The following is a 12,242-nucleotide window of genomic DNA, read 5'->3' on the forward strand; positions in this document are numbered from 1 at the left end:
TAGGAATGCTTACATCACACTGGTTAATATATACCTCATCTCGTTTACTTAACTATTGTGTTAAGACATTTATACTCTATACTAATAGATCCGACATGTACTTTTGTTCTCTTATTTACCTGTTTGGAACACCGCAACACCAATGATGATGCCTTGGAAATGTAAACAATAAAAATATAGATTGTTTTCATGCCCCGCACTTTACGGGGATTTAAAGTGGCTCAGTCTTACCCATCCAGTTAAGCTCAGTGAACTGGAAGGTTTTTATCTGTATATACTCACAAAGAACTTGACTGATGTGGAAAACTTTGTTCCTGTAAACCCATAAGGAGCACAGAGGTAAAACAGGGCAAGCTGATGAGGGGTAAGGTGACCTGTAAGGTTTTCTGGGACTCAGCATACTTTTTCCTACAGCAGTGATGTCACAGGGCAGATAGGCAAACCAACTCAGCCCAGGGAGTGACTTTGAGCCATAATATAGCTGATGTTGGGATGAATTATGCTGCAGATGTGACCTGCATGTCCAGTATTAATAAACATTAAGTATTAACATTAAAAAATACTTTCAAAAGTTTCCAGCTAGGGATCTGGAGATCCCTGCCTCTTCCATGTCTAAGCCATTTGCTGATGCTCATTTGGCCTTTGGTTGGCGACCTTGAAGAAAGCAAAGGGGGGGAAGCTAGAGAGCCCTCAGTGGGGGCCAGGAATGGTGGAGAAGCACAGGACAGCACAGGATAGGGTGATGGGGCTTAAGTGAAGGGATGCAGGCAGAGGACAGGGCTCAGGGGACTCAGGGTGGACTGAGAGGCTGGAGAGAGAGGTTGGGAGAGAATGTGGATGACAGTAGTGGGTGACACTGGGGTAGGAGGTCCTTGAATACTGGCAGGACAGATTTTTCTCTCCCTCCTCCTTCGCGCCATCTCTCCTTATATCACAAAACGTATCTGTGTGGGGCACGGGGCAGGGTGAGGAGTGGGGAGAGGCACAGGTGCTGTGGGGCCAACACCGAGGGAGGAGGAGCCCCCAGGAAGCCCTCCAGGGAAGGGGCTGGCCATGACCTCCTGGGTTTTCCCTTTTGCTTTTACTTCAGTCTCTTCTTAGACTCAAAGAATACCATCCCTGTCTCAGACTCTAACTGAAGATTAACTTCTTCCAGCAATTTCCCCAGCTTCTCATCCTCTGTAGAAAGTTTTCCTTGGATAAGAAGTCAGCACGTGTGCATCAAAATCTGAAGGCCCTTGACTGTCAGGATCGGAGGACTAGGAGAGCCCTGAGCCCAAACACATCCTGGTGGCTCAGGGATTCTCTTCCTCCACAACTTGCCATCTCATGAGGGCAAATTAGCTTCCCTCAGATGACCAAGAAGAAGGAACTTCCAGATTAATTAAGCACAAGAAGAGAGTGGAGTTTGACACAGTCCATTTTCTTAGTGCCCTGGAACGATGGAGTTTTCCAGAGGAAAGGGGCCTTCCTCTCCTTTCTAGCATCACAAAACCAGGTCTGCGGTGGGAAAGTCTGGTTTACGCCATCAGTGTGGACACCCCCATTTATCTATACGAGGTGGGGGTGGGGAAGTCAGGGAAGAGGGGTGAGGAGTAGAGAGAAGAACAGAGGGAGGAGTGGGGGAGGAGGCCAGTGGCCACAATTAGCAGGCCTGGTAAAGGATCATGACAGTGCCCTGCCTGGGATGGAAATTCTTGTATCATTATAAATGTTATCAAAAAGTGACAAAAAATCGAAAATAAAAACCTCTTTTTCCTTAATGTTTCCAATCATGACTGGTGGGATGCCCCTCATTCCAAGCAAGCCTCTGAATCATATTTCCTTATAAAATAAACTAGGTGGTCGACTTGCCAGGAAGACTTCATCAAAATTCAAGAAAGAGGGCGGCGCCTGTGGCTCAAGGAGTAGGGCGCCGGTCCCATATGCCAGAGGTGGCGGGTTCAAACCCAGCCCTGGCCAAAAAAAACAAACAAACAAAATTCAAGAAAGAAAGTAAGTTTTCTTTGAAAATGAAGTGTCGGGCATGGATTTTAATCAAACCAATATGGAAGTTGGCTTAAAATATGTCCAAGAAACATACCAAGGGCCAAGAAAGTTGGCTTCCCCAGACAACACTGGTTCTGTGGTGAATTAACTAAGGCATCTCCCAAGTCCAGGGTGGAATAGTGGGTGTGGTGAGTGACTCAGAAAAATAGTTTCTTGAACCAACAATTTCCTTCCCCAAAGCACTTGGGTTTCCCTGGATCACCTTTGTGCCCCTGATGGGTATGAGCCCTAGGATGATACAACCATTTTAGAATTTAAAACTTTGTTTGCCAGATCTAGGTCAAGAAAGAATTTTTGTTTTTAATTCCCTTCTAAACGAGAATGTTAAAGGCGAAAGTTTTTGTTGTTCTAAAAGTTTCTATACAACTTTGCTACTTAATAGGGTAACGTTAGGGACCCCTAATTCCTGCTATCTGGCTTTACATGGTTCTAGTAAGGATTAAGGAATATAAAGTTAGTTTATTCTTTAAAGAATCTAATAAAACTTATTATAAGTCACTGTTATATTTTAGAACGCAAAAGAACTCAGGATGTGAAAACAAATGCACATCTTCATCTTTGTCTATTTGCTTTTATTATTAGCTTAAAAGTTCATGATTGCAATGTTTTTCCCTTTTTTTAAAGGTTTTTATTAAATCATAACCATATACATTAGTGCATTTATGGGTACAATGTGCTGATTTAACATACAATTTGGAATGCTTACATCAAACTGGTTAACATAGCCTTTACCTCACTTACTTAATTATTGTGTTAAGACATTTATACTCTACACTTAATAGATTTGACATGTACCCTTGAAATATATACCACAGGTGTGGTTCCACTGATTACCCTCCCTGCATCCAACCTCCCCCCTCTCCAGCCCTCCCCTCCTCTTCCCTCCTTCATCCTGGGCTATAGTTGTGTTTTATCTTTCATATGAAAGTGTGGGTGATGATATATTGGTTTCATAATAGTACTGAGTACATCTGAATTTTTCTTTCCTCATTTAGAGAAGGACATAATGTGGATGGTCTTAAGTATTGTGTCACTTTCCAGGAGTAGTTGATAGATTTTTAGGACTGACTGAAACAGTAAGGGAGGGTTGGGGCAGAGTCTGAACAGAAGCCTGTGCTGTCCTTCATTCTTTGGAGTATACATCCCATGACCATGGTGGGAGAGATAGAGAGAGGGGGTAGAGAAATAAATGAGTGTGTATTAGAAGGGAGTGATATAGTTGGAAAGAAATGAAGGTCTTTTCTCAGGGATGGGCAGAGATTTAGTAGGACACAGCTTGAAAGTAAGCAAAGGATTAGTTAGGAAGAATGCATTTGGGTTACACCGTGTTGCAGATGGGCATGCCTCTCTTTGTTTCCCACCTGAGAAATTACCAAAAAAAACTCACTGAATGTTTCTCATACAGGGATGTGAACCACCAAGAGAGAGCAGGACTATGTGCCATTATTAGGATAAGGGCAGATTTATGGGTAAAACTCCTCTATTTCTAGAGAGCTTCATGAGAAAAAAAGTTACCTGGGTTTTAAATATTTATCCTTTTCACATCTAGTTAAACTATAAAAGGAAGAAATATAAGAGCACATGTGAAATAATAGAAATAAGGTCAGGTGATCAAGTAGTACTTCTCAGTTTTCAAAAATGCTAGCATCATTTACAATTCTCTGCACTGTTAAAGGAATCTAGCTTTGTCTCTTCCTTAGGAGAGGTTTCAGGCCATCCTCAGTGCATGCAGCCTCAAGTGGCCCGAACAAAAGACGAGGAAAAGATCACAGGTCTAGACTTAGACTTCAAAGTAACTGTGATCCAGTATTGTTAGCATCTACCAGCTCCTAAGTTGAAAGGAGGGGAATAAAATGAAGTCTTATTCTGGTACAGACCTGAGGCATTCAAGGACAAGAATGTGTGTTGAAGCCTGACACAGAGACAAATACTCTATTTTCTTCCCTCAACCTTTGTGTTATTGAATGTTAAGACACCAGGAAAGAAAAGGAGTAACCTGACCTTTGAGAATACTGATGAGCTAGTGGTACATAAATGGTGTGTATGTATTTATATACAACTAGGGAAGTTGTTGAAGGGGTAAGAATACATAATTTTTTGAAATTTTAATTCTGAAGTGATAAAATATAAATTAATTCCAGTAATTGTTATTTTTCTTTAGACTTAAAAGTACATAAAGAGATATTCCATGTTCACGGATAGGCAGACTCATGTTTTTAAAGATGGCAGTTATTTCCAACTTGATATATAAATTGAGTGCAGTCCCAATCAAAATCTCAGTTACATACTTTTTAGATATTGATAAACCAATCCTAAAGTTTACATGGAAATAGAAAAGACCCAGAATAGCTGACACAATATTGAAGGGGAAGAACAAAGTTGAGAACGGACAGTAGCCAACTTCAAGACTTATTATAAAGCTACGGTAATCAAGTCGGTGTTCTACTGGTGAAAGAATAGAACAATAGATCAATAGAACAGAACAGAGAGCCCAGAAAGAGACCCACATAAACATAGTCAACTGATCTTCAACAAAGGAGAAAGGTAAAATAATGGAGAACAGACAGCATTTTCAACAAATCATGTTGGACATTAAAAAAATAATCTAGACAAAATCTTACTTAATGCCATTCACAAAAATTAACTCAAAATGGATCACAAAGACCTTAATGTAAAATGCAAAACTATAAAATGCCTAGAAAATAACATAGATGAAAATCTAGATAACCTTGGATTTGGTGATTAGTTTTTAAATATAACACCAAAGGAACGATCCATGATGGAAAGAATTGATCGGTTGAACTCTACTGAAATTAGAAACTTCTGCTCTGTGAAAGGTCCTACTGAAAGAATGAGAAAACAGCATAGAATGGGAGAAAATACTTGCAAAAGACATATCCAATAAAAAACTATATTCTAAAATATTCAAAGAACTCTTAAAACTCAACAATATGAAAACAAATAACAAATAGGCACAATATTTGAATAGATACTTCACTAAGCTTTATGGATGCAAAAATAAGTGCATGAAAATATGCTCAAGATTCTGTTAGCAAAGTCCTACCAGTAAGGATTTGCGAATTAAAACAAGGAGACACCACCACACATCTCTTGGAATGAAAATGTCCAATCCCTGACAACATCAAATGCTGGCAAAGATAAGGAGCAACAGGAACTCTCATTCATTGCTGGTGGGAGCGCAAAATGGCAAAGCCACTTGTGAAGACAGTTTGAGGTTTCTTACAAAACTAAACATACTTTACCCATGTGATCCAGCAATCAGGCTCTTTGATACTCAAGTTAAAAACTTAAGTCCAAACAAAAATCTGCACATGAATGTTTACAGCACCTCTCCTCATAATTGCCCAAACTTGGAAGCAATTGAGATATCCTTCAGGAGGAGAATGGATAAACTATGGCACATCCAATGAAATATTATTTAGCATTAGAAAGAAATAAGCTATCAAACTATGAAAAGATACAGAGGAATTTTAAATGCATGTTACTAAGTGAAAGTCACCAATCTGAGAAGGTTACATCCTGTATGATTCCAACTCTATCACATTCTGCAAAAGGCAAAAATATAGAGACAGCAAAAAGCTAGAGGTTGCCAAGGACTGAGCCCTGAGAGTTTTGAACAGGAGGGCACAGAGGAATTTTTGGGCAGTGGAACTACTCTGCTTGAGATTATGATGGTGGATACAAAGCTGAGAGATTGTGGTACAGCACTAAGAGGGAACCTTGACCTAAAATACAGATTTGGGGAAATAATGAAGTGCTGATGTAGGTTCATCAATTGTAACAAATAAACTGCTCTGGGCGTCGGGGGCTGGGGTAGGGGCGGGGAGCAAGGATATATAGAAATTCTTCACACTTTCTGCTCAATTTAGCTGTGGACCTAAAACTACTCCAAAGAATAAATTTAAAAAATATAAAGCTGTCCCTTGGTGTCTGTGGGGGACTGGTTCCAGGACACCCCCATCCCAGACACCAAAATCCACAGATGCTCAAGTCCCTTATTGAATACAATGTGGTGTTTGTATTTAACCTATGCACATCCTCCTACATACTTTAAATCATCTCTTTGTTACTTATAACATGAAATACGATGGAAATGTTAAGTAATTTTTTTTTTTTTTGCAGTTTTTGGCCAGGGCCGGGTTAGAACCTGCCACCTCCAGTATATGGGGCCAGCGCCCCACCCCTTTGAGCCACAGGTGCTGCCCTAAGTAAATAGTTTTTATACTGTATTGGTTTTTAAATTTGTATTACTTTTATTGTTTTGGTTAACTTTTTTACTCTTATTTTTGATCCTTGGTTGGTTGAATCCCTGGATGCAGGACTAACAGATATGAATGAGTGACTGTATATGCTTAATGATTTCAGTAATGCAGATATGAATGACCAACCGCATACACTTAAAGCCTTCTCCTTTAAGCTTAAACTGATTTATTTAGAAGAGGTAGTCACTCCTTTTCCCATTTGTGATGGAATGGCAAGTTTGTCCCAGATTTCAGCCTCTTTGGGGTGGACAACCAGCTTGGGAGTATGTGGCCTGAGCTCTCACAACCAGCATTTCCAGTGTGAGGGGAAAGTAAGGCAGGAAAGGGGAAGGAGGGAGTGTCCATGTGTGAGGACGTGGGGTGAACAGGAAAGGCGTGCCAAACACCTTTCCCTGTCAGCTTCCTGTGTGCAAACCTGAGCCTCTCACTGGCCAGAGACTGGCCCTCCAGGGACACTGCAACCATGAAACTGTCAGACGTGAGCTCATGAAGAGACAGAGGCTGTGAGTGTGGAGTGACAGGATGAGGTCCCACAAGGAGGAAGAAGAGACGCGGGGAGTCATGGAAAAATGGATGCAGCCGCTTGGCAGAGATATTTTGACACCAGAGCCATTCCAAAGGGAATGAAAAACAATGTTATCCTTTCAGCTCTAAAACTGATCACACCTCATTCACCCACAGAGTCGCTCAGCCCAGGCCAGGTCTCATCTCTGCAGTGGGGTTCAGCTGGGGCGCAGGGTGGAGGGGGCAGGGGCTGGGGACCTGTGGTTTCTCATTTCAATAGGCCGCTGGGACGAGCTCTCATTGGATGGCCTTCGCTGGAGCAAAGACACTCTGGTGCCTTTCCTGACTTCATCGAGGACATAAAAAGCTTGGAGACTAAATGGAGAACTTTCCGCGTAAACAAGATTCATAACCATGGACCATGAGGGAAATCAATGCCATCAGGTCTGCCTGACAGTCTGAGCCATGGACGGAGTGAGTGCGACTGACCTTAAGTACAAGGTTGGACAACGAAGTTCACGAACTCATCCTAGAAAAGGTGCCTCATTGCTGAGTATCACTATGGTCACCTTCGAAGCACTCCCCGTGGCCATCTGGTGACCATAGTGATGTTCAGCAAGGAGGTTATGAAGCACTTTTTTCTAGGATGCCTTCAGGAGCTTAATTGTCTAAGTTCATATATGAAGAACTAATTAAACACACACATGCATGCACCCTGTGACAGATACACTCACACACACACATTCTCAGATGCTCTCTCTCTCTCTCGGAATCACAGTTCAACACAGCAAAGGAGTTACGTCCCCAGACGAAACACAAGTTCCTCCCTACTGCTCAGAAATTGCAATGAGGCTTAATAGGCTTTTCCTCACCTGGTTAATAGATACAAAAGACAGGTTTTTATGGACAGCAGGACTAGCAGAAGAATAAGAAGAAGCATACACAGGTTCCTACAGAGCAAAGCAAGAGGATGAAAGGTGAAAAGAGGTTTATCAGAGCAGGGCGCAGTGGGCTTGGGGGGGCAGAGACAAAACAATGATTTTTTTCCAACCTTGTTTTGTTAATTGACTCATTGCAATTTCAGTTCTCCTCTCAAGAACGTTTTTCTCCTTGAATGCTAAGGCTCCAGGAATCCAGGCAAGCCCATCAATATCCCTGAGTCAGTTTTGCACAGTCATTAAATGAGTTCATTGATACAAGCTAGTCGGTTACAGAGAGGGCAACCAGGACTTCCATTGACACTTTTAACATTTAACATAAAGGATCATCTTCTTTAAAGTATTTTCATGCCATGATGAAGAAGATAATTTAAGGCCACAGGATCAGCTCTCCACCACCCTGGATAAAGGCCATATCTTGCATAGGAATAAGAAAACTCAACAGAGAGGCATGCAGGGAACCTCACGTGGGGAGGTGCAGCTCTGGTCACCACCTAGAGGACACCTATGTTAGAGTCAGGCTTACCCAAAGCAGATTAGAAATGGCATTATCATCTGTAAATCCCCCTTCTTCCTACAGGTTAAAACAAATAGGAAACATTGCAGAGGATTGGACGAGAAGGACTTCGTTAGGGTATCACAATCATTTCCAAGCGTTCTGTGCCTGGGTCCAGTTAGAGGCATGCACATGCGTTCAGTGGTGTAGCACAGCCAGCCAGTAAACTCATCCCTTGCCACAGAATGACAGTCTTTAATTTAGAGCTCACAGCGTCAGCCTTTCTCTCTCTCCCAACCTTGCTATTTAAAGGGACACCATTCTCCTGGACGGTGATCGGAATTTCACTTTTGGCAAACAATCAGCATGGAAATAGGGCAGATGGGCCTGCCCTGAATTTTCTGGGGATATCATCGATCTTGGCTGGATTCACTGACCTCATAACCACTGAAGCACAATAAAGGATCAAATGCCCCATCTGGAACTCAGAACTAGACCCAGGGTTTTGGTGGCCAACTCTAGAAAGGGTTTTTATTTCCTGGAAAAAAGTCTGAAGAATCATCTCACAAAAAAAAAAAAAAAACTTGGGAGTCGATGTGTATACTCTCGTGTAGAACTGGCCAAAATGGGGTTGGGATTTTAAAATAATTATCGAGTGAAAATAAATATAGAACTGCAGTTTAGTTGTAACAGAGACTCCTGCCAAATGGCTTCCTTGACTTTGCTTAGTTTCATTTCTCTCTCCGATGGAATGAGTTGCCCTGGAGAAAACTGGACCCAAATTATGCTCAAATGCACACGTTCCATGCAGGGCAGACGAGGCCAAATCTACCAGCCAAAGGGCTTTACCATCTTTAGAAGTAATTACACAGGCTACAGAAAATGTTGAAGTCAGGTTAGCACTGACTTTAGACTAAACCAGGAACAAAAGAAAGCTAAGAAGGGTGGCAAGGGGAGGGGGAGAAAGAGACGGAGAGGGTGAGATGGAGAGCTGGGGAGAGAGGGGGAGGGACAGAGAGAGAGGGAGACAGAAAGAGACGGTTCTTCATGGGAAATGACAGAGCCAGCTAGGTAAACAGTGAGTGCTACTGCACTCCAAATCATCAGCCTACATGTTCAGGGGGATAGAACTGGAAAGCAAGGAACTGCTTCTACGTTTCACATTCCCAGAGACATGACTTATCTTTTAATACAAAAAAAAAGAAAGAAAGAAAACTCCAGCTTAGGTTCCTCTAAATCTATTCACGGGCCAGAAGAAAATCTTGCTGTGTAGGACGTCAGATGAGATGCTGGTTAGAGCATCCAGACTTGTTTCCTTTTGGGACCGAGCCTTTGGCAGAAACAAAACCGTTATGGATTTTCAAGGCATCCTTTTACTTTTTTTTTTTTTAAAGGACTAGAAAATTTAAAAAGTAGTTAAGTGGCCGACATTATATTGTTATTGGGCAGTGCTGACTTCCATGCTGTATAGATTTGCCGGGGAGCGACAGAAGTGACTTACAGGGTCCCCCACTCTGTTCCCGCCTCTTCTATATCTCCACAGGGTGCAGCTAACAGGACTAGGCTTACAGCACATAAAGGGAATTCAGAAACTGGGAAGCAATAAACTGACCACAAAACTGCCCTTGGTGGTAAAGATGGAAGGTTCCAGCACCTCTCCTTCAGCAAGCCTAGAACAAGCCCATGCAGCGAGCTCCCCTCCACACGCACCACGTGCCCCCAGAGTCCTCTCCAAGGCAGCATTCCCCCAGCAAGCAATTCACAAGCAGTGATTTGTGGAGCACTCCACAGCTGTTTGGGGACTGCCTTAAGACAGACAAGGTTTAAGGCACCCTCGCCAACCACATTGGGGCACAGCAGAGGGGCCACTGAAATATGCAGACAGCCCTTGGGGAGGAATGCGCCCAGGGGTTGTCAGAGGCCATCTGACCTCAACAGAACTTGAGATTGCCCAACGTCACTACAAAGGCCTAAAACAGATCAGCTTATTTTAACTTCAAAGAGCTTACTGTCTCAGGCCCAAGTGAACTAGGCCACTGAGGAGGAGGAGGAACAGCGAACTCACTATTGCTACAGAGTCAGCAGCATCCGTGGACCCGAGGCAGCATTTCATACTTGAGCCTAAATCATGCTTGAGCCCTGGGCTTCAGAGCACTGGGTTTTCTACCTCCAAGGTACCTGTAGTAATCTGGCATCTTTTTCCTTCTAAAACTCTTAGCCAGCTGGGTGTGGTGGCTCTTGCCTGTAATGTCAGCACTTTGGGAGGCTGAGGTGGGAGGATTGCTTGAGCCTAGGAGTTTGAGATCAACCTGGGCAATATAGCAAGACCCCATTTCTAATAATAATAATAATAATAATAATAATAATAAAGTGGCCAGGCATGGTGGCATGCACCTGTAACCCCAGGAGCTACTTGAGAGGCCAAGGTGGGAGGACTGCTTGGGCCCAGGAGTTCAAGGTTGCAGTGAGCTATGATCGCACCACTGCAGTCCAAGCCTAGGTGACAGAGCAAGACTCTGTCTCAAAAAACAAACTAGCAAGCAAACAAACAAAAATCTTAGCCAAGTGTCCAATAACTTCAGATCTCGTCCTCAAAACCTTCTTGTTTTTTATTGCCTATGATAATCCCTCACTCTCCTAAGTGCAGTGCACCTATTTTACTGTTTACAAGGAATCCATCTTTCTTTTGTGTTTTTTTGGGCTTCATTTTAGTTTCCACCTGGCCCCATGGGACTTCCAGCACCTGACCAGCTGGGGAGTCTTCCTAGCTTCCCCAATGACTAACAAGTTACCTGGAAGTGCATGCTACTAGGAGATTGATTATTGCTTATGAGGTATGTGTTAAAGGTATGCTTGGACCAATGATTTCAAGATTATTTTGAATAAAATTTGTGGGCATTGGGGATAGATTACATGAGGGGCCCAGTTTTCTTTTACTTTAGGATCTTATTCTTGAAATCTATACTTCACATGATGTATAAAAAAAGTATGCACCCGTGTATACTCTTGAAATATCTGGTTATATTTAAGAACTTTACAAATGGCTGAGGATTCAATGTCTTTAGTTATTATCTTTAACAACACGTATGTTTCAAAAAAGAGAATTGAAATCGCCATTCTAGGCTGGACTCATGCCTAGCTCTCCAGGAGGCTGAGATGGGAGAATTGCTTGAGCTCAGGAGTTCAAGACCAGACTGAGCAAGAGTGAGACCCTGTCTATACTAAAAATAGAAAAACTGGTTGGTCATTGTGGTGGATGCCCACAGTCCCAGCTACTTGGGAGGCTGAGGCAGGAGGATCACTTGAGCCCAGGAGTGAGGCTGCTGTGAGCTGGACTGACGTCATAGCAATCTAGCTTGCGGCATCAGAGTAAGACTCTGTCTCAAGAAAAAGGAAAAGAAGAAACTGGAATTCCAGTGTTCCAGTGTAACCTACAAAGACACAAAAGTGCCACATGAAATAGTTCAGGAAATCCCGATCACAGTTTTATGTGTACATCTATCTGATTTTTATTTAAACTTCCATAAAGGTCACATTTCATATTTTCCCTCTTCCACAGATGCTTAATTTATTTAGAGGTAGAAAGGATCTAGGTCATCACCTAATTGGAAGCATTTTTTTTTCTTTTCTATTTGGAGACTTTTGATCCTAGAAATTGCTGTGTCACCAATGTGTCATTTTACCCCAGTTGTACACTCTCAATAAGAGGCATGCCCACTTATCATGAAAGAAACATGCTTAAAATTAAGTACTCATGGGCCACAATTATGTCCTTATTTTTTTATATTCAGGTTTATAAATCTCTACACAAGAAATTCAAGTCCATATTTTATATGCAAATTATAAGCTGTTAGTAGTGAAGTAGATTTTTTCGTTATAAAGGGCTTAATAACATTGTAAAGCCAGACTTCATTTAAGAAAGTTTTAGCCAGGTGTGGTGGTGCACACCTGTAATCTAAGCACTCTGGGAGG

At 42.3% G+C, this 12,242-nt stretch overlaps 1 protein-coding gene across 10 annotated transcripts in view; it reads right to left on the bottom strand.

Moving 5' to 3' along the window:
* The window catches only part of SVIL (supervillin), a 267,829-nt gene that overhangs the window by 45,058 nt on the left and 210,529 nt on the right, over positions 1-12,242 (bottom strand). The window lies entirely within an intron of this gene.

The sequence above is a fragment of the Nycticebus coucang genome, chromosome 20 (assembly GCF_027406575.1).
Source record: "Nycticebus coucang isolate mNycCou1 chromosome 20, mNycCou1.pri, whole genome shotgun sequence".
Lineage (NCBI taxonomy): Eukaryota > Metazoa > Chordata > Mammalia > Primates > Lorisidae > Nycticebus > Nycticebus coucang.